Below are 21,709 nucleotides of genomic sequence, written 5' to 3'. Positions count from 1 at the left end.
AAATCCTCTGGGGACTACATGGCTTTGTTTCTTGGCTGTCTACTGTGCAGTTGTCCCTTCACTTTCTCATTTCCTTAAGGTAACATCAAGCTGATGTGTGCAGCCCACCAATAAAAGTCTGTGGAAGTAAGCCTTTCTCAGGAGGTGCTGTGCTACTGTCCTCACTCATTTGCAAAGTTCCCTCTCCATTCTTTAGCATAATCTCCAGGTGGGAATGGCAGGAGGCAGTTACAGAAGGAACTGCCAGACCCCAAAGCAGAGCTGGTGCAGGAGGGTACCACACAGCCATGACTTCAGGTTGGGAACTCAGAAGACCATCATACTTGAGCAAGGAAGAGTCCCTTTAAATAATGAGATGTGCAGAAACACCAATGAGTAGAGAAATAAAAAATCTAGCCTTTTCAGTTTATCATATTGGCTTATAAGTTGTGAGAAATCTATGCTAGTTCTTTGAGAGGGACAGATTTTGTTTCTCTACTTTTCAGCTTACATTTGCACCACTGAGTTACTGATGAAAAAGGAATGTTACCTATAACAAAGATAAGCTTTATCTACTGATTGCTTTAAATAAACCCTCATTCCTTTCAGCTTTCACAGCTTGTAGTCTGTTAATCACGTCAATCATTGACTTTAAATGTAGGAAATATGTAGTAAATGCATGTAAAGCTCTCTCAGTGTGTGTCAGAGAATCCAGCCACAAGCCTAAGAACAAGAAGGGCCCTAGCCTTAAAAGAAACTGGGGGTGGGGAGTCAAACCACATTTGGGCCACCACCACAATAAATAAAATCCAGGCAAAATATGGGTGAACCATGGGCTGACAAATCAGCCTCAAAGGGTTAAAGTAAAGGGGTCAGCCAGGTTGGATGGCCCTGTTCTAACCTGACCTGCTGGGTAGCAGCGCTCCCATGGCAGGGGTTGGGTGGGCCCTGAGGTCCCTTCCAACCCAACTATTCTGTGGTTCTATGATCCTTGAGAGCCCCTTCCAGATCGGGATATTCCGTGATTCAATCTCGTGTGCTGAGCGCTCCCTCTGCTGGCACACACACATAGCTGGATTTTTCCCTACTCAGGCTGGGAAAAAAACGTGCCAGTGGAGCTGATGAAATGAAAGAGGTCATCGAAACAGAGCCCGTGGGGACTTGAAGGCTGAGCTTACCTTTTCTTCTTGGTACAGTTAGCGATCAGCGTCGTTCATTACCTTCAGCACCATGCAGATAGCGCCTGTATTTTACACAGGCCTTAGAGCTGGTTTTCTTTCACTTATTAACTGGAATGGCCACTAAAAGAATCTGAAGTTTTTCTTTAGTTTCTGATAACAGGGCAACAAGTTTGCTTAGTCACTTCTTTTTTACAAAAGCTGTGACCTGAGGAACGGATTTATAAGCAGAGCATTTCTACACTCATGTAAAAATCCTGTGGAATGCAAATGTCCAGAAGAATTTTAGCACCCACTGTGGGGTTTGTCCTTACAGTGCAGAGCAGACTGGAACATTGTTCAGCCTTGTCTGTTTAGAGCATAAAGTCCAAGAATGGCACCACATGAAAGTTTGTAATGCAAGGATCAAGTACCCCTCATAGTCAGCACCATCAGCTCCCACAATATCCCACAGCACAGCACTGAGGACCTGAGTGGAAGGTGGTGGGATACCTGTCTATGTTCCCATGATGCTGCCTCTAGGACACATGCTCATCCCTGGATAAGCAGTATAGCATAAACACATCATCAGAAAACAAAGATTCCATCTTTCTGTTTTTCCTTGTCTATTGCTACTGAATTTCTTGTTCCATTGGGCTCGAATCCATAATGGCTTATATATGGATATGACAGTCCTGTCCTCTCTCCCCTCTAAACATGTGTACAACCACACAAGCAGCCAGACACAGCCCTGACACAGTTGCCATTCACAATCACTATCCCCCAGGGCAGCACAGTAAGCTTTCATCCCACAGGATGAACTACTGCTTTAATGGAGAGGGGAAAACACAGGGGGCAGCCAGAGACAGCTTTGTTCTGCTCTGGATGCATCTCCAGCAAAATCATGTTCAGTTAGGTGGCATACATCTCACAGTAACAGAGGGCAGTTTGCTATCTGCAGAAAAGGTGAAAACCAAAAGAAGTATTATTCACAAAACATAAAGAAATACTGTTATATGTCTTCTCTTTGAGTCACTATACACAGTCATTACAGAAAAAATGTTCTCCTTGCTGGGCATTGCAGCAGGATTTAGTTACGTCTTCTCTTAGAGATCCACATCTTATTCATGCTTACACCATGTCAAGTCAAAATGAGGACGGGCATTTTGTAGATGCGTGGTATGAGAGGCCAATATTCTGTTAGTAATGCTTCCCTCCCATGGTTTGAAGGCAGCACCTTTTCCAGCCTCATTTCAAATACTGCATCACATTTAAATCCCAGCTTTCCTAACACAGATGCAATGTTAGGAAGCCATGTGAGGAAAGACAGGGATGGCTTTAAGTCTCTAAATAAGAAGAAAGAGAATCATCATCAAGGAGGCTGACTGACTGAAAAAGAATGTGCTTTTCCAGGCCATTTCTGAAGGTACAGCTGAGGGCTAACCCATAACAGTTACTTTACTTGTTGAATAACATTTTTATGTATGTGTTTTATGTTTTGCTTTTTGTCACTTTGCCTCATGTTTAATTGCTCTGTTCCAAAGTTTTGCTGAAGGGAACTGAGGAATGGTTTGAATGGCAGTAAATGTGGATATCACAGATCCAAAACATGGCCAGAACTCAACATTGTAAAAACTGCGATTTGACCCTCGCTCAACAAATACTTTGTACATTTAAACAGGCAAAAAAAGAACCAGCTTTAAACTGAGATGAAACCACAGATCAGAGATGAACATTTCATTAAATACTGGACAAAGCAGTAGAAACTCTTGCTCTCTTCTTGTTTGCAGATCATGAGAGTTCAGAAAAGCCCATGGAATTATATCTGATTTATAATCTGATTTATAAGCAGCACTGCATTGAGACAAGATGGAGATGAAAGGACAGAGCACAGCTCTGGTGAAAAGGGCTGGGCATCACCTTGGGGTGATCATTGTGACTCCATGTTGGGAGTGGCCGAAGCCCCCATCACAAACACGTGCCATCACAATGACACCCCATCAGAACCCCCAGGGTGTTCAGAAGGATTTCACTTGCCGAGTGGCACAGCGAAAACCGCTTTGTCGCAGAAATGTCTGCAAGGACAAACTTCAATTGGACTGAGCAAAGACGCTCCCACCCTGCAAGAGGTGGTCAAGGATCGGCTCGTGATGCTGCTCACTCCCATGTCCGTCTTTAGCAATTGAAAATCTCCTGTACCTTGCTGTCTTTCAAGCGCAAGGTGATAACAACTGACTCTTCTCCTTTGCCTTTTGCAGCCTCTCGTCAACTGGAACCCAGACTTCGGAGGAGAGAGCTCTCGGCTCCTCGAGCAGCGCAGGCCGAGATCTGCCCGGAGAAGGAGAGCCGAGACGGGCCCCTGCTGCTGCTCCTGCTGCTGCTGCTGCTCCTGCTCCCGCAGGGGCTGCCTGCAGGCAGCGGGTCCGGCAGCCGGCACCCAGGCGGCTGCAGCCAGGGGACCCCGGCCTCCCAAGCGCCGAAGGAGAAACCGCAGCCGATGCCAAGCTCGAGCCTCTCACAGCCGGCCAATGCGTGCTGCAGCAGCTTGGGGAATGAACCAGCCTCTAGACCCGTCCCTGCTGCCACCAAACAGCGGCTGGAGCCCTGGAGACATTTCTACTTCCTTGTCGTTCACCGCTTCATCTTACATGGGAGACAGCTTGCCACGCAACCCAGCACTGCAGGAACTTCCCTGGCGCCCAAGAGAGCAAGAGCAGCGTGCTCCTGAGGCCGGCCTGCTTTTCCACTCCTTATCGCTCACGGTGAACATACAGCATGAAGTCACGGTGATGCCAGAGGAGTGGGAGCCTTGGGAGGACCCGCAGCGCCCACCTTTCACCAGCTCTGTCTGGGTAGAGGAAGGCTGCTGGCTGCGCACCGATGAAGATGACAGTGAGGAAGATGACGAGTGAGCGCCCTGCAGTGGGGTCATGTCGGCGCCCGCATAGTGGCCCGAGGTGGTAGTGGATAGACCGATAGTTATAAGGACAGGTTGTTTCAATAATAAATCGTTTCAGTTGTCACTTCAGTTTGGTCATTCAGTCCTTTCCTTGAGGGCGAGATCTCAGATGCGATTTTAATTTTGTCAGTGAAAACGTGCAAGGCTTTGGCTTGGTTGAACGAGGTGTACTCCCGCAGGGAACTCATCCCGATACTTCCATCACCCGCCCCTCATCCCGCCCCGCTCGGCCCTGGCTCCGCCCGGCTCCCCGGGCCGCGGCTGCGCGGAGGGCGGTGTGAGCGGGGTGCGCGTCCCGTGCCGAGCCGACAGCCGCCCCATGGCCGTGCCGCCATGCTGCCCAACACTGGGTAAGGCGACCTGGGCTTTCCTCCTTCCTTCGGCGGGGCCGCGAGCTCCGAGCCACAGGAGCTGCCGGGGCAGAGCTGGGGCCGGGGCCGGGGCCGGGGCCGGGCGGAGGGACAGACGCGTGCTCCGCAGCCCCTTGAGGGCGATGGGACGCGGGGTGGAGGCCGCGGCCGGGCACGGTGGCCCCGGAGCGGCTGGGTCGGACCCGGAGTCCCGCTCGGTGCTGTTTGCTCACGGGCCGAGCTGTGTGCACATCCGGAGGGCAAAGTGCGGCTGTGGGTTTGCTGTGGAATCTGAATTGAGTGACTGCTGCGGCGTTATTTCTGCGCTGCTAATGAACGGGGACATACGTTGACCTTATTCGTTCCCGTGTGTTGCAAGCAGTAGTCATGAGATCCTGTACGAGTGCAGAAAGCGCCCACGGTGCAGCCTGTGGGCTGCCCTGGTTGCGGCCGTGCCTGCTGCAAAAGGAGCCCACCTGCATGATTCTAACTCCCTGAACCTGTCCAGTTAACATTTCTCTTACCCCTTAGGCTGTTCAACCATCCAGACTATTATGTATTTACTTGGATACAAAAGTATTTTGAGAGATGGTAATGAAAGCCTTGCTAATGTGAATGGTGTCAGCTGTTATCACTTTGGCCTCAAATCCTTTCATTCTATCACAGAAGTCAATCAGGTTCACCAGGCTTGATTTTACCTACTGAGATTGATGATGCATTGGAACATGCTGCCCAGGGAAGTGGTGAAGTCACCATCCCTGGTGATGTTCAGGAAGGGTTTAGATGTGGCACTGAAGGACATGGTTTAGTGGCCATAGTGGGGATGGGTTGAAGGTTGGACTATATTGTCTTTTCCAACCTTCCAAGTTCTAAGATTACCTCTCATCTATGGCTAGTTTCTCATGTCCTGGTAAACCATGTTCCTAAGCAAGGCACTACCAGTGTCTGCTCTCACTGAATCACCCATGCCACTCAGCAACGCCTTTCCCTTGTTCATGCTCTTCCTACCCACATTATAGCAGATAAACAAGTTGCCACTGGCTTCCCTTGCAAGTCTCAGCTGCAGGTGAACTTTGGTTCTCCTCACACTGTGCTGAAATGCTCATGCAATATTCCCAGTTCCTTTTTATCTCACTGGTGCTTCCACTCTGTGTGACACCTTTGTACACAGGGACTCAGTCACAAGTCGTTTGCACAGCTGTGTCAGCCTGCTGGTTGGTTGGACAGACTTGTGGGGATTTATTGGGTTAAATGCAGTTACTTGCAAACTGAGTTTTACTGTGAAAGCCTTAAGGAAAATCATGGTCATTTTTGAAAATCTGATTTTTGGCTCTTGTCTTTGGCACCCTGCATTGGGATTGTGATCCTGGACTTTGCCTTTACAGCGTGTTGAGCTACTGGTCCTCTGTGTTCAGAGGGCCAAAAGAATTAAATTACAGAGAGCTGCACTGAGTATCAAAACGTTAGAATTGGTTGGTTTTGTTGTTTTTAGAAGTCACTCATTTTCTGCTTTTGGAGAATGCAGCAGTTCTGCTGTGGGCAGCCTTGGATTATTGTACAAAAAGTCTTCAGTGGTGGTGAAAGGCTTATATTTCCAAGAAGGTTCTGCAGGTAAGAGTTAAGAGTTTTTCATAGGATTTCTTAATACTACACCATGTTTTCTATTCCCAATAGAGATAGGAAGGCAAAATCTTTTTTTCTCTATGCTTCCACATTTGATTTGATAGCGATAAAGCTCATTGCTGTCTTTTTAAATAGAAATTATCTTTGAGGAGTGAAGGAGGCCCCAATTGCGTCTTTGGGCTAGAACATATGTTGCTCATCTTAAACCTGTGGATTATCTTTTAAACTTCAACACTTGGAACATGGTTAAACTCCTCTTGCAGGTCCATGTTCCTTCTCTGCAACATCCCCTTCTCAGAGTATACAAAAAGGATTTACAACGTGCTTTTTTCCTTTTTTTTTTCCCTCCCCAATTCAATACTCATGTAAAAGGGTCAGTTTGTATCTGAAGGGGGTGGTAGGAGCTGGGAGAGTTTCTGTACTCTAGGAAGATGATGCTTTGACCCCAGAAAGTTGATTTTTCCGTGACTTACATCCTTCAAAAGTAAAATTCTATGTGTAGACTAAATATGTATCCTACTAAATATGGGATTTTTGTGTGCTTTTTGTAGCCTACACAATTTCTAAATATGGCATATCCATGTGTGTCTTGGGAATGGCAGAAGAATTTAAAGGAGAAGTTGCTGTCAATGCTTTATGGCCTAAAACAGGTGATTATTTTGAATTGTTGTGTTTTGCCCTATACAGGTGGTCTTATTTAGGACTGATTCAGAACACCGAGCACTTCTGTGTATTTTTTTGTGATCAAAGATGTTGTGTGGGTATTGGCTTTCTTTCCTAGTTCTCACTGTTGCCTTCCTGTTTTCACTTAAACTTACCTTCAGCCTGAGCACATTCTGCTATTTCTCCTGTCTTGTCACTGCTCCTTTCAACATGACTCAAACTTTGGTTTGCACACCATCCCTGAGTAGTATTGGACGTTTATGTCAATATTTAGAATCCCCAGCTAGTTAGATTGCCAGGAAATAGATGAAGCTGACAAGATATGTACCTCTGTAGATGTAAAAAAAAAAAAAGTTTTGGCTGAGTGGGAAATCAATTGCTTCTTCACACAACCATCCAACACTTCTTGCAAGTCACAGCACACTGAAGGGCCGCATAGCAGAAAAATAACTTGGTGTGCCCATCTTATACTAGCTCCAGTTTATTGTCCATGGGTCAGTGAGGACCAGGGCTGCTGTTGAAGGTTTGGTAGCTGCTGAACAAAGAGACCAGTGTCTTGAAAGCATTAGAAGCAGCAAGTGAGCTTTCAAAATTTGTTTGTATCGGTGTTTCCTTGATGAAAACTGTTCATGTTCTGAAGTATAAAAGTTTGTAATGTTCAGTCTAGGAAGAAAAATGTTGTTTTGCAAGGTTTAACTGCCAAAACAAAAGTTAACTACTTTAGAGAGTGAGAGAGGTGACTTCTGTAGAATCTACATTACAATTACAAAGTTTTTAATTTAAAGAACATCATATATATGTGATCAGCTTCAATGCTGGAGATTAACACTGTGCTAGTATGGTTCTATTGGTTCATCCAGCTCCTTGAAATAAGAAAATATGCTGATAGTGAGATGTTATGAGCTCTCGATTTAACTAAAAGTGAAAGAGGTAGCCTGCCAAAAGGATGTAAGAGTGTGAATGAGTAGTAGAGGTACTGCAGGGTCAAAGTGGAAGATGCTGTATGTATGAATTAATGGAAAACCAGCAGCACTTTGTATGAAATAGATGGAAGGATGTGCAGATTGCAGGACAGTAGATGGTTTTTCATATCAGTCTTTGCCCATAGTTTTGCTATATTTAGAACAATAATAATTGGCTGTAATGTGAAAGTAGAGGAGCATAAGCCAGGAAAAGTTTGAGTTTGTGCTATTGGGTTTCTCATCTTTAACTTAGAGTCACTTTGTTATCTCACAAGTTATTGTGGGGCTAAAATTGAGATTTTCAGTATGGTAATGGCTGCAGAAAATGTTAATTGCTGATGCACATTCACTTTGAGAAAGATAGTTGTCCTGTTAGTTTTTCATGTCCTGAATAAAGCCAGAGGAAGTCTTTGTGTGGAAAGTATTGATAGAAGCATTGAATAATATGAATATTACAAGGAGTTCTTCCCTTTATTCCTCTTTTGGTTCCTTTAATACTTTTCAAGTAAGGGAATCTTTACACTTTGAGGATTGTTTGCTGGTTGACCATTCTTCGCTGGTTGATGGTATTTCACAGTTTAGTCTTCTCATGATTTACTTTCATGTGAGAGGAGAATAAAGTTTATGCATTTGCCAAAGAGATGAGTATGTGATGTCATTAGTGTTAAACTTGTAATTTCCTGTCCTCTGAATTTTCCAGCCATACATACAGCTGCTATGGATATGCTGGGAGGATCCGGAATAGAGAAGCAGTGCAGAAAAACTGACATAATTGCAGATGCTGCATATTGCATTTTAACAAAGCCGAAAACTTTCACTGGAAACTTCATTATTGATGAAGTTCTACTGAGAGAAGAAGGCGTTAAGGATTTTGATGTCTATGCAATTGCACCAGGCAAAAGAGATCTTTAAAATGAGAAGTTTGCGAAGGAAGGAAGGCCATATGGGGAATATGGATATATTCCTTTGACTCAGTCAAAAGATGCTTTGCCTCACGTTTGAGAATGTGGATTCTGGGAAAGCACATAATAGTCCACTGAGGCTCTAATAATCAATGCCTATATAAATATATATATATATATATATATTTTAAACCCATTAGCAAAAAGAAAATAGACCTGCACCACAAGCGCATGTATTACTATTTACCAAATAGTGAGATAGTGTTTCTTCATCTTCAGATGTTTCTGACTGAATTTGTAAGAGGCTTCTGGGTCTGATTTTAAATGTACCAGAACCTAAACATGTCACCTCGTCTTCTTTCAACCTGTAGTTCATTTACTGGTAAATTGAGGTGCTGTTGCCTTCAGAATGGATTCCTGTTTGTGCTGTTCACCCTTACTTGGGCTTACTGTTATTGTTCAACTCCCCTTTAGGTCACCCCCTAATGCCTGACTTCTTCTTGGATGCTGAAACTGACATGACAGCCACATAATCAGAAGGCCGTGGAAGGGCAACTTCTGCATGTACATGTCGATTATTTGTGATGATAATGAATGCCTCCTCTATTTCAAGTTACTTTTGGACTACATTCAAGCTATGTGGCAAAATCTCTTGTATTTGGGCTGTTTGATTTATGGAAGTGACTTTAGTGTCTGCAACTTTCACAGTTCATAATCAGCACCTTGTTTTGAACAACCTTTTTGCTTTTTACCACCAGAGTTAAGTGGTATGAAGATTATGAGTAAATATTGCTGTAAAAAAATCACAAGCAATCAGCATATTTTGCAGGAGTGTTACATCTTTCTTGCAGTGTGAGAACTTGAGAAGCTTCTATTCCTACATGAAGTTCTCACAGTCGTACATGATGTGAATGTCTACAAGATGAAATAGAGAAGTTGTTTTTTTACAAAAGCATCAGGTTCACTTTTTCAGAATAGTGATGTTTCTATTGGAGGGCAAATAGGAATACTGAATATGTTTTATAGGAGTGCCAAAACAAATATAGGAAAGAAAGAGGCTAAGTTTGAAAAGAGCCCAGTTCCCTTGAAAATACTATTTGTGAGTGCGCACTTAGACTTTTCTGCCAGGAACTGATACTGCCAACTGCCCAGATCTCCAACACAGTAGCAATTCACTGAGTAGAATAATTATTTCCTGATACACTGACCTTCTGCATGGCTTTTAGGGGCTGCTAAGCATTACATGCCTTATAAATTGCAAATGCTCTTTCTTAATGTTAAATGAGCACATTCACTGCAGTGTAGAAAGTTGCTGATTAAAGTAGTGAATTGATTCACACCTTAGAAGCTTTTGCAGAAGAACTGCTGAAAACATATATATTCTTAGAAAGATAAGTGAGATAGAGCGTTCCAGCATTTTACAGAGAATCCATCTGTTTCTTTTAGGTGCTTCGCAGGCATCAGGTGGAGCCAAGCTTAATAAAGAATCAGCTTCAGCGGGGCCTGTTGCAGAAACATTCAGAGTTATTCAGGGAGAACTCAATAAAGAAATAGTGAAATCCACGCAGGGCGTCTTTCAGTTTGAATTGTCAGGTAAGACCATCACTTGTAAAATTCTCAAATGCTCACTTTTCTAGCAAGAGTCAGTCTGTATTTTCACATGTAAATACTTGTCTTTTATAACTGGTCTAGGAACAGGGACATCTTTGGGTGTGCTCTATAAGATGCTGCCTTTCGGAGCCAACTTCAGCACATGTGGGATTTACCCTGCTGCTGTTGTCACAGGGAGATGCTTTCTGCATCAGCAGCATGTGCTGCTCTTTTGGGGACTGTGGTGTGTTTTCCTGGTGTTTCATTTCTGCTGTGTCACCCTGCTGGCCGTGCTGCACAGGGTCAGCATGGTAGTTCTGTTCCAAACCCCTGCTGCCTCCAGCTCCACCAGCAGCCACTGCCTTGTCCCCTGACACTGTGGCACTGTGGGGCATCTGCTGGGGCTGACCTTGTCTGCACAGAGAGTGCGGGGCAGCTTCTGGCACAGCACCTCCAGCACGTCTAGCACGAAGATGGGAGAGAAAAGCAGGCGGGGGTAGCAAAGGGCAGGGCACATCAGTCCTTGTGGTGCTGCCACAGGTTCTCCCTGTTCCACTCAGGTGATGAAGGAGGCACTTGGTACCTTGACCTGAAAACCAGCAGTGGGAGTGCTGGGTTTGGGAAGCCTCCTGCAGCAGCTGATGTTGTGATGAGCATGTCGAGTGGCGACTTTGTGAAGATGTTCACTGGTGAGTAACAAACGGGTTTGGCAGAACTGAGGCAGCTACTGGTGGCAGGAAACATCTTGCTGATGGATGAGCTGACAGGCTCACCTCTCTTTGTGGTCTTGGAATTGGATGAGCTGTAGCTGGAAGTGCATGGCCTTTAAATTCCCTTCCAACGTAAGTCACTCTGTGAGTCCATGATTTTATAATAAAAATATCTACTGCTTTGTTCAGTAGCTATTGAACTTTTCAGAGCGTAGCTTCAGAAAGCATCCAGTCAATCTGTTGAACCTCTTTTCTGATGCTTTTACAGTAGAACTTGGTAGCAAAGTAACTACTATATGATATCGCAATCTCCAGTTCCTTTCCTTTTCCTGATGATTCTGTGTCTTCTTTTTAGGTAAACTAAAGCCAACCATGGCCTTCATGTCAGGAAAATTAAGGATTAAAGGTAACATGGCACTAGCATTGAAGCTAGAGAAGATGCTGACACAGTTTAATGCTAAACTGTGAGGGAGAAGCTGTACCAGCAGAACATCCAGCCTTTCTTTTATAATAGCAATGCTACATTTTAAAACGATAATCTACTTTTTTCTCTTTTTTTGTGTGTATAACAACTGTGGATAAAATGCTGATCTGTTAGAGAAGATCTAATTTAGTTTTATTAAGACTGAAAGGTGTTTGTGATTAAACAATTCCTTCTTGAGAATACTTCTATTATGTAACTGGTGTTTTCCTTTCTTACACTCCTTTGGAGCAATGCAACACACCTGAAGTGGGTTTTCTTTTACATATTTGCTTGCATGCGTGCATGTCCCATAAGAAGTCTGGGAGGAGCAAATATCACCTTGCAGATCTTCACACAAACACACCCCCAGCCCAGACTGCCACAAACAAGGTAATCCCTCCCACAGCACCTGCGTGCAGCACCAGAAGGTTTAAACTACAACATGTTTACAGGCACATCACCTTCCCTCTTTAGCATGGAAAGAATGGAAACTCATGAGAAAAAGCACAAATGCTCTCTAAGGGGACAAGAGCACAGATCCTCCTCCTGGTTCAAGAGCACGTGCAAAGCCAGAGGTAGCAACCTCACAGTGTTGCCAACAGAACTGCTCAAAATGTAGGGCATTTTACTCCTAAGTATGTAGAGAATATTTCAAGACTTAGAATTTATTTTCTAACTCGTGCAATGGTCAAATAGTTTATAGTCTTCAAAGCCTGTGCTCAAACAAAATTATTTGTGCTGTAAAGATTCCATCCCTGTTGAATTCTGGTAATAATACAGAGAATGTTGAATTCACTTATGCACTCTGCAGTCCCAGCGCCATGAAAAACATGAAGGAACTTTCCTTTTGAGGTGACAGCTTGCCTGTGGCTGTGTGGTTGTTCCCACACTTGGCTACATTATGCAATACTGTATGTGTTATGCTGGTTGCAGCAGTGCAATCAGGAAGTATGCCTTAGGATTGCCAGGGCTGTTGCATCTGGAAGGAGATGTAAGCAGATGTGGCTTGTTCTCATCTAGATAAGATGAAGAGTATTGAGGGGATAGTGCAAGAAAAAGAATCTTTCAAAAGCAGTCAAACAAGTGCTTTGCTGCATGACCTGAAAGGGTGATGGTACCAGATTGTCTTGGTGTGAGCACATGGTAAGATTTTTGTGTTAATAACTAAAGACCGTTAGATACGCTGCTGTTCTCTGAGCTGAATAAACATCAGCTGGCGGTACCTCATGTATGAGCAGAGGATGGGTGAGAAGGTGGTGTGTTTGGAAACTGGGGGTGGCTGGGATCTAGAAGATGCAGAGTGAGCTGACAAAAGGTAAAGGTTGAAAACAAAATGGGAAAAGAGTTTTGCCAGTTCCTCAGCCGGTGACCCTCCTGAGAACTGAGAGTGGGGAAAAATTAATCAGATGAAATTCCAGCTCCCTCCCTTGAAGACTGACAACGATTTTAGAGGCACATGTTCATGTTGGACTACACCTCTTTTCCCCTATGAATAAAAAACCTTGCTGCCTCAAAAAACAGGGCACCTTACCCTTCTTTGATCCAGTCTTGCTCAGATCTGGAGGAGCTGGAGAGAGCTGCAGCATAAGTATTCACATATAGTAGTACTGTTAAGCACAACCTGTAGGTGACAGCAGGGCAGCAGCACCTCCAGTGCTGTGGGCTGCTCATGGGTGTGTTGCTCAATTCTATGCAGCTGGGAGCTGCTTGCAAAATGCTGAATGTGCTGTGACCAGCACAGTGCAGAGCTTTTACTCTATCTCACTTTCTGCCTTCCCTCGGAATAAGGCACCTACTCTATCACAATTGCATTTGTGTAAAAATGAATATTTGAAACCCTGTTCTTTTGGTTACTCAGCTGATCTCCATTCCCTTGTTAGTAGTCCTGTGTTTTTTTATGGCTTGCACCATCATTAGTCATCTGCCTGTGCTATAAGATTCTCCTTTATCTCTCGTTTGCCTACGCCATATTCAAGCATTTCCAGGAAAAGCTCAGGGTATTGAAATATCCTTCAGTGGTCTAAGTATTCTTTCAGAATATAGGGGGAAGGAATGTGCTTTAAGCACCCGCATCTAAGTAGCTTCTGCTACACTCATAAATTAGATCTAATCCAACACCTGTGAATAACAGCTCCCCTCTGCTTTATAGTTTAGCTGTTCTTTTGGAAACCTTAATTGTGAGTATTGTGTGAGAAACAATTGATGCAATTAGATTTGCTGGAAAGAATAACGACTGTCACTTCCTTTGGAACAAGAGGAAGTACACCATTTTGTGCTTTTTCTGTCTAATACAACAGCACATGTGAGATAAGTAGTGACTAGATCTAAGGGAAGACATGTAATATGTTCTCTCCACAAATAATTCAGCTTCAGCAGATCCACTGCAGTTAAATTTTCTAAGGTACCTCAAACGAGATCAAGGCTTGGCTTTTCAAAAGATGCGTTTGCATGTGGGAGGGAACCTCTGAATGTTGTGCAATGAGCTGCAGCCTCTCTTCAGCCCCTAAATTAATGAAGATCCATGTAAGTATGTTCAGCACACAATCAAAGTGCTGCCAAAACAGTCCCATTTAATGCAATTATCAGCTACTTTGCACTGTCCGTGCTTTCCCTTTGTTGGCACCTACAACACAATGCTGTCACAAGGGGAGCACGCAGGCACACAGCCCTTGGCAGCCCTTCTACATGATGCTGGGCAGAGGTGAAAATACAAAGAGGCTCAGTGAGGCAGGCACAGAGTGCCAGTGTCAGGTGCTCAGGTGGGGCTATGGGCATTCTGGGGACCTTCCCTGCCCAGAAAGTGTCTTTTTTGGCTCAGTGAGAGTGTTTTGAAGGCCCTCCAGGAAAGCATGATTTGGGAGTGGAAGATTGGTATGTCATGCTGGTCACACATCCATCCTAGTGCAGAACAGAGAGCATTCATTCACACTCCTACTACTGCTCCTTTAAGCTCTCCTACAGTCTGCAGTTCTGATTTACCAGCAGTCAGCAAAGAAATCATAGCTTCTTCCTACTCATTTGTCTCTAGCAGTCAAATAAAACCATTTGTGTCAAACCTTTCTCTCTGTAGCACCTGCTTTGGCCTGGAGGCGTCTCCCTCAGACTCACAGATAAGCATGCTGGCCCTGAAGGATTCCAAACCATGGCTCTCACCACAGCTCCCCTCTCCCCAAGTTGAAACTTACCTTTTTACAGTTATAAACTGCATGTAAAGATCATCATACTCGAATAGAATGCACATGTTTTGACTTAGCCAAATGGAACTGTGTGGTAATAGTTACTTGCAAAGAGTTTGCTCTGCTCTCCGAGCCATTTTGAAAGCTGTGTGCCTTGAAAGCCAACTGCTCTGATTTTAATGCCTCTTTTATCCATATTTCTGTGTCTAATTCAGTCATACTGCAAAAGTGAAGGTAGTTATATGGATTTACAGCACCTTTGGGTCTCAGCAGCAGCCTGGAGACACGAAGCACATGTGCTTGGAGACTCATACTGCCCAAGTGCTCTTTTCTTCACCAAAGGTCCTCTTCCTCAGTTAGAAGGTGCCATGGTGGAGCTGCAGGATCCTTCTTCGGGGAGATTTTATCACCAGAGTGAGGAGATGATTATACAGAATTTGTCCACATGGGTGTGTGTGCATGATGACACTAAGCTGAGTGGTGCAGTTGAAGGAATGCCATTCAGAGGGACCTTGACAGGCTTGAAAGGTGGGCCTGAGTGAACCTAATGAGGTTCAACACGGCAAAGTGCAAGGTTTTGCACTTAGGTTGGAAGAACCCCAGGCACCTGTACAGGCTGGGAGGAGTGGTCCTTGAGAGCAGCTCGGCAGAGAAGGACCTGGGGGTCCTGATGGATGAGAAACTTAACATGAGCCAGCAGTGCGCTCTTGCAGCTCAGAAAGCAAATGGGATCCTGAGCTCCATCAGGAGAGGGGTGGTCAGCAGGGATAGGGAGGTGATCGTCCCTCTCTACTCTGCTCTTGTGAGGCCCCATCTGGAGTATTGTGTCCAGGTGTGGAGCCCTCAGTACAAAAAAGACATGGAGATTTTGGAAAGGGTCCAGAGGAGGGCCACGAAGATGATCAGGGGGCTGGAGCACCTCCCCTATGAGGACAGGCTGAGGGAGTTGGGTTTGTTCAGCCTGGAGAAGAGAAGGTTGCGGGGTGACCTCATTGCAGCCTTTCAGTACCTGAAGGGAACTTACTCCCAGGAGGGGAGTAAACTCTTCGAAAGGGCTGATAATAGCAGGACTAGGGGAAATGGTTTTAAGTTGAAGGAGGGAAGATTTAGGTTGGATGTTAGGGGAAAGTTCTTTACTAGAAGAGTGGTTAGGTCCTGGAACAGGCTGCCCAGGGAGGTTGTGGATGCCCCGTCCTTGGAGGTGTTCAAGACCAGGTTGGACAGGGCCCTGGGCAACCTGATCTAGTAAAGGCGTATGTTTGGTGGCCCTGCTAGGCAGGGGGGTTGGAACTACATGATCCTTGAGGTCCCTTCCAACCCGGGTAATTCTGTGATTCTGTGTGATTCTGTGAGGAAACCAAACCATTTAGGTACCTGAAATGCTTCTGCTCCTGCAGTCTGGCAGAAAGCAATGCCCTCTGTCTCATGCCATCTCTGCACAAACTGGAAGGGAATGGGGAGACATATGTCAGATCCAATGGGACAGGACTTCACTGGCTGCAGTTTAAAAGCAAATCACCCCAGCTCTCGTAGCCCTCTATTGCTGGGTACCCCTTGCCCCTGGCCACTGGATTTCCACGCATGCATCCTTCCTTGGAGCTAAGTGTGCCTTTCCCAGCAGCAAGCAGTGAGCTGGAGTCAGCACCAAAACCAAATCCTCCTTGTGCCTTTCCCTGTCCTTCTTTCACACATCGTCTTTTAGTTTCAGAAAATATGGCCAGACCCAACGAAACAAGAGCTCTAAGACAAAGCAGCTGCTTTATTTTCCTCCTCCCCTTTCCTCATCTACACCCCACAGAAAGACCATTTGCCAAGTAAGGGATGCAGTGATCAGGTGTATGAGGGGCAAAGCGAATCAAGCTTAATTTCAAAGACTTGTCTCTTCCACGTGACTTCCCTGAGGTCTGATACAATTGTACAGCCATAGACTCATAGAATAGCCTGGGTTGAAAAGGACCACAGTGTGCAGGGTCTCCAACCAGCAGACCAGGCTGCCCAGAGCCACATCCAGCCTGGCCTGGAATGCCTCCAGGGATGGAGCATCCACAACCTCCCTGGGCAACCTGTTCCAGTGCGTTACCACCCTCTGTGTGAAAAACATCAACCTAATATCCAACCTAAACGTCCCCGTATCACTTTAAAAACATTCCCCCTTGTTCTATCACTATCCACCCTCGTAAACAGGCATTCCCCTGCCTGTTTATACACTCCTTTCAAATACTAGAAGGCCAAAGTGAGGTTTCCCTGGAACCTTCTCATCTCCAAGCACAACAAGCCCAGTTCCCTCAACCTGTCCTCACAGGAAAGGTGCTCCAGCCCTCTGATCATCTTACTGGCCCCCCTTAGCATTATTTGCAATTCTCTTTTGCCTTCCTGCAAGCACACCTGCTTCAGGGCACATTTCATCCCACTGTTAGGCCTTGTAAGAAGCACTATGGCAAGTCCATATGCAGAAAACAATGGCATTCCATTCACTAACAGAGAAACTATTCTGCCCTTGCTCCTGACTCTTGTCCCTGCCTCCTCCTGCATAGGGCAGTGTTTGTGGGCAATGAAAGAAATACCCACATTCTGGAAAATACAGACAAAAAAGAAACAGGCAGAAAAGCGGCACTAATACTTTGTCACTGGTGGGAATCTCCACAGAAAGTGCTGTGCTAAAGGTGTGAGGTTAAGGGATCATCACTATCAAGATAAAAGTCACAGCATGGAAGATTTAGCGATGGCGTGCTGACTAGAAGGAAAAAACAACACTTACCTTGGAGCTTGTTCATTTTCCCTCCTATCATTGGATATCTTATCATCATCTACGTAGCTCTGAGGTTGGCCAAAGCCTGTTGCCATGAGCTTTGCTAAACGCAACAGTGCTGTGGCTCAGAGATTTACACCGGCACATAGCATAGGAGAACTCCATAACCCAAGTGTCAAGGGAAGAAGAAAGGGGAACTGTTACAATTAATTACGTTCACTAAATTGATAATTGTAGGCTTCTTGTCACACACTACTGCCTACAGCAAAACAGCACAGATGTTGACAACTGTGATTTCTGCATACAAGCAACCACTCAAGGCTGAGCACTCTCTCCTGTCTCTTTGCCATGTCTAGAAAGACCCAGAAGAGCTCAGTGTTCTCTTGCTGTTAGTTTACATCCTCCAAGCACTTCCAAAGGCACGCTGCTCTGTAGAAAAAGCTGAGCTGCCCAGAAAGTTTGTGCAGGAAGAAGGCAGCAGTGTCAGTGCACGTCATCCTGGGGGATCTGAATGCATTTGTGAAGAGAACAGGGAAAGAAGAGGGAAGAGAGCAAAACCAACAGGCACTAGCACTGCTGCCCACAGGGGGCGGGGCTTGAGGCAGGGCCTGTGCCAGAGGGGGGCCTGGCACAGTTAGGGCCAGCTCAGGGCCCAGAGCAGAGGGGGAGCAGGCAGAGGCAGGGCCTTGGGGCGCAGGATGGAGGAGGACCAGGCACAGCTGGGGCCAGCTCAGGGCCCAGAGCAGAGGGGGACCAGGCACAGCTGAGGCCACTGCAGGGCCCAGGTGAGAGGGGAACCCAGCACAGTCGGAGCTGCTTTGGGGCCTGGGCCGATCCCCCTTTTTGGCACATATGAAATGCTCCCAGCTGTGCTGCACAGCAGAACATCTTTCAATGGAGATGAAAGCCTGTGAAATGAAAGAATCCTTTCTTATTTCTTTCACATTTGTGTTTGTTGACTGCAGTTCCAACCAGGTGGACTCGCAGTGTCTTGCAAGTGCCACCTGGAAGCAGGTACAGACTGGAGACACAGCACCCTCAATGTCCAGGTGAGTAACAGCAGCCAAGGAGGCCTTTGGGCTCTGCAGGGTCCAAGTGTGGAGCATTACACACAGGAACAGCTGAGTATAAAGACAGTGGCAGAGCTGCAGAGCTTGCCATAGTAGGGAGGCACAGTGGCTCAGCTCATTTCCCACAGTAACACAGGAAATAAGAGCCATGAGGGAAATGCAGATGCCTTCTGCCCCCATCAGAGGGGAGGAATGAGCTGCACTTCCACAGAGACATTCCTCTCACAGCCACTCACACCTCAGGTGTGGAGGGACGAGCTGGGGCTGCTGGTGGCAGCTGTGGAACACTGCCATCTGTGGTGCTCCATCCTACCTTGGAGGTGGGCATGTAGAGCTGAGGACCTTTGTCACTGCACAAATGACTGCAAGCAGAGATGTAGCAGAGGGAACATAAAGCATTTAATAACTTATCACACAAAGCAATGAGTAATAGAAATGACAGTATTTCCAACCAAATATTCCCCATCCTAGCAGTCATATCTGATCTCTACAATCCCACCCAAACAATTTCCCAGCCCCCTCCAATTCCTCCTCACTATCCCACCCCTGAATTTCCCTCCCCCAATTCCCACACAGTAATTGCCCACACTAATTACCAGTATGCAGGGCATGGGGAACACCTGTTCCTTGTGTGCAGACACCTGGAAAAAAAAGAAGTGTCAGGGAACTGGAGGTCTGTAGCAGGTTGTGGAGGCTCTGCATAGAACGTAACCCCAGACCACAACCCCATCAGCTGCTGGGGCAGCATCATCCCTGTCATTGGGGGATGTTGCCAGTGGTGGACAGGGACACAGGGAGAAGCCACACCTTGGTGTAGCTCTGATCTGCTCATGTCCAGTCCAATCCTCTATAGCACTTTCCATCTTCTGTCCTTTGTTCTTAACCGTATCCTTCCTTCTCTTCTGCTCTTTTCCTTTCCTTTAGGTGTCTTACCTGTATCTGCTTTTCCCCTCTTCTGTTCTTTTACTGCTCTGGTCAGCATCCAGTGTCTGCACCGCAACTCTAGGTTTTGGGATGGAGAAAGGTACACAGGGCATAGATTTGTACAAGAAAAGCTCTCTTGCTGTGCTCAACAGATGACAAAAAGGAACCCTCAGGACCACAAAGGCAGCTTGTTTCTCCAAAGGCCACAGCGTAAGCTCGTGTAACTGGGAAGGACTCTGTTATACATCTCCTAGAAGTGCCTTTGAATGAATAATTTTCTGGTCTTGTTTCCAATTGTTGCTCAGAGGAAATGAGGTTTTTATCCTTGTATCTTTGCAGGAAGACAGAGAGGAGGGAACCTGTTTGGTGAAATGCTCAGGTGCCGTTTCCTTCCTTGCACCAACAGCCTGTTTGTGTCCACACGATGCCAGTTGTCCTCCTGACAGTTTCTACCGGTCCTTCTCCGAGTCCTTCTGCTAAGCACTGCTATTTCTGTATCCTCGGGGCCCTATTAGGACTAAAAAGAGGAGCGGATAACAGACGGAAGGATCTGGCCTTCTGCTGGGTGATAGCCGCCTGCATGTCCTGTTCCTGCTTTCTCTTTTCCCCAGGTGGCATTGTGCTTCCCAAGGAGCATATGGACCTTTTAGATGGGAGTGTGCAGCAAGGAACACATGGGGTCTCAGCTTCCTCCCTGCTCTACATCTGAGTGAGGGACACTGTGACCTGCTCAGGAGGCAAGATGTCATGTCAGGGAGGTGTGTTTTTCTTGTTGTTTTTTATCATCTGTGCTTTGCTTTGCTGTGTTATTTTTTTTCCTTTGCAGCTCTATGGTTTTCTTTCCTATTTGGTGTTTTCTATGTCGTGTTTTTTTTTTTTTTTTTTTTTTTTTTGTATTTTGTTTTTTGTTTTTTTTATAAGTTTTTTTCTGTTTTTCCTTGTCTTAGTTTTTTTCTTTTGTTTGGTTTATTATTTTTTCTTTGCTTTTATTATTATTATTATTTTTTTTAAATTCTGTGTTATTTCCTAAAATCCTTCATGGTTTATTTGTTGTTGTGTTTTTCATCTATGCTTTGTTATTTTTCTTTAGATACGCTGTATGAGAACTGTTGAATCACAGTCTGAGCCACTGATTATCACCTAGGGAAGGGACCTGGTCAGCCCTGGTTAGTGCAGGTGAGGGCAATGCAGCTGAGTGACTGGAAGGGATGGAGCCTGGCTGCACCTCTCTTACAGCTCATTTTTGAAGGCTGACTGCCCCTGGGTGGAATTGTTTTTGATGGTTTCTCCTCTGTGGAGTTTGTTCTGTGCACTTCCATCCTCAGTGGTGGGTGAGCCATTCTTTCCTTACCTTTGTAGTATATTCACACTGTGCTAGTCTTTCTGCTGTTACAGATAGTATGTGTTTTTTTTCTATTTGTTTTCTGTGGTTTTTTAAACTTTGATTCCCTGGTTTTTGGCTTGCTTTTTTCTTTATATTTCTTTTTTTTTTTTTTTTCTTTTTTTTTTTTTTTTTCTTTTGCTGTGTCCTATTCTGCTTTACGGTGACATTTGCAAGAGACTGTGAATTCTTCTGGTTCAAATTGCAGTTGGCTTAATCAAATGTGTAAGAAATATATAAGGGCTGCTGAGGCCAGGCTGGAGTTGCATTTCTTTATGAACTGGGGTGTTGCTGCAGATGCACTTATCTCCTGTTTTGTCTCATTTGCGGCTGTTCAAGAATATTAGATTGTGCTATGTCAGTGTTTGTTGCCATCCTGCTTTCTCTTCTCTGTCTTGCAGGTCAGCTCGTGCTGGAATTTGATGGTATCACTGTATGAATGGAGGTCAGTTTAGGAGCAGCTGCTGATGGAAGGAATCAAGACCAGGCTAATAAATGGAAGCATTTCCTGGTAAGGTGTCAGAGGTGGCAGTAATGATGTCTGTCATCATAAAAACCAGAGGGCAGGATCATCCGAGTGCTTGCTGACTGATACTTCGGAGTATCTCGTTCTCCAGCTGAACGATAAGAAAGCTAAATATGCTGAGCCATTACAGCTTGTGCTGAAGTTGTGAAGTGCCCCCAGATGTTTCCTTTAGTGGTAAATCATGTTCGGGCACTGTGGTAGTCCTATCTCTGTCATGATCTGGAGCACCGTGTCTTGTTGCGAGCCTTGTGTGCCTGTTTCCATGAACCTTGCTTTCTTTCTCTCTTCAGAGTAAGGGCAGGGTGCTTCCTTGCTCTTGGTGGATTCATCCAGGAGGCTGTTAGAAGGCCAAATGCAATGTTCATTACATGGAGGGACAGGATGGGAATGGACTGTCGTTGCCACCAGGCAAAAGTGAGTTTCTTATGTCATGAATGATATAATTTTGATTATTCTGAGCAGTTGCAGTGTGGTAGAGGATGTCACGAAACCATTTATTTGGGAGCGCAGGGAAGAGTCATGAGA

At 45.4% G+C, this 21,709-nt stretch overlaps 3 long non-coding RNA genes across 5 annotated transcripts in view; all 3 read left to right on the top strand.

Moving 5' to 3' along the window:
* The first annotated feature begins 5,848 nt into the window (after positions 1-5,848).
* On the top strand, positions 5,849-11,561 carry LOC146756732 (uncharacterized). The gene is made up of 4 exons (XR_014937388.1): positions 5,849-6,056; positions 6,620-6,718; positions 8,394-10,874; positions 11,251-11,561. It is a non-coding gene; the product is annotated as an uncharacterized LOC146756732 (long non-coding RNA).
* Positions 11,562-18,247: 6,686 nt separating this feature from the next.
* LOC146756731 (uncharacterized) lies at positions 18,248-21,392 on the top strand. 3 transcript variants are annotated; one of them, XR_014937325.1, is made up of 4 exons: positions 18,248-18,332; positions 19,889-20,035; positions 20,368-20,453; positions 21,060-21,392. It is a non-coding gene; the product is annotated as an uncharacterized LOC146756731 (long non-coding RNA). The 3 variants fall into 3 exon arrangements; XR_014937324.1 differs by having other exon boundaries at positions 18,267-18,332; positions 19,617-20,035; XR_014937323.1 differs by lacking the exon at positions 18,248-18,332 and having other exon boundaries at positions 18,589-20,035.
* A 121-nt stretch (positions 21,393-21,513) lies between these two features.
* Positions 21,514-21,709, top strand: part of LOC146756730 (uncharacterized) — a 37,619-nt gene continuing 37,423 nt past the window's right edge. The window contains exon 1 of the long non-coding RNA XR_014937326.1: positions 21,514-21,598. This is a non-coding gene — a long non-coding RNA (uncharacterized LOC146756730). The remainder of the gene's footprint in view (positions 21,599-21,709) is intronic.

Source organism: Coturnix japonica, chromosome 26, assembly GCF_054131305.1.
Source record: "Coturnix japonica strain WE chromosome 26, WE-NBRP24, whole genome shotgun sequence".
Taxonomy (NCBI): Eukaryota; Metazoa; Chordata; class Aves; order Galliformes; family Phasianidae; genus Coturnix; species Coturnix japonica.
Note: the sequence above shows the minus strand (reverse complement) of the source record. Positions and strands in the feature narration are given on the sequence as shown.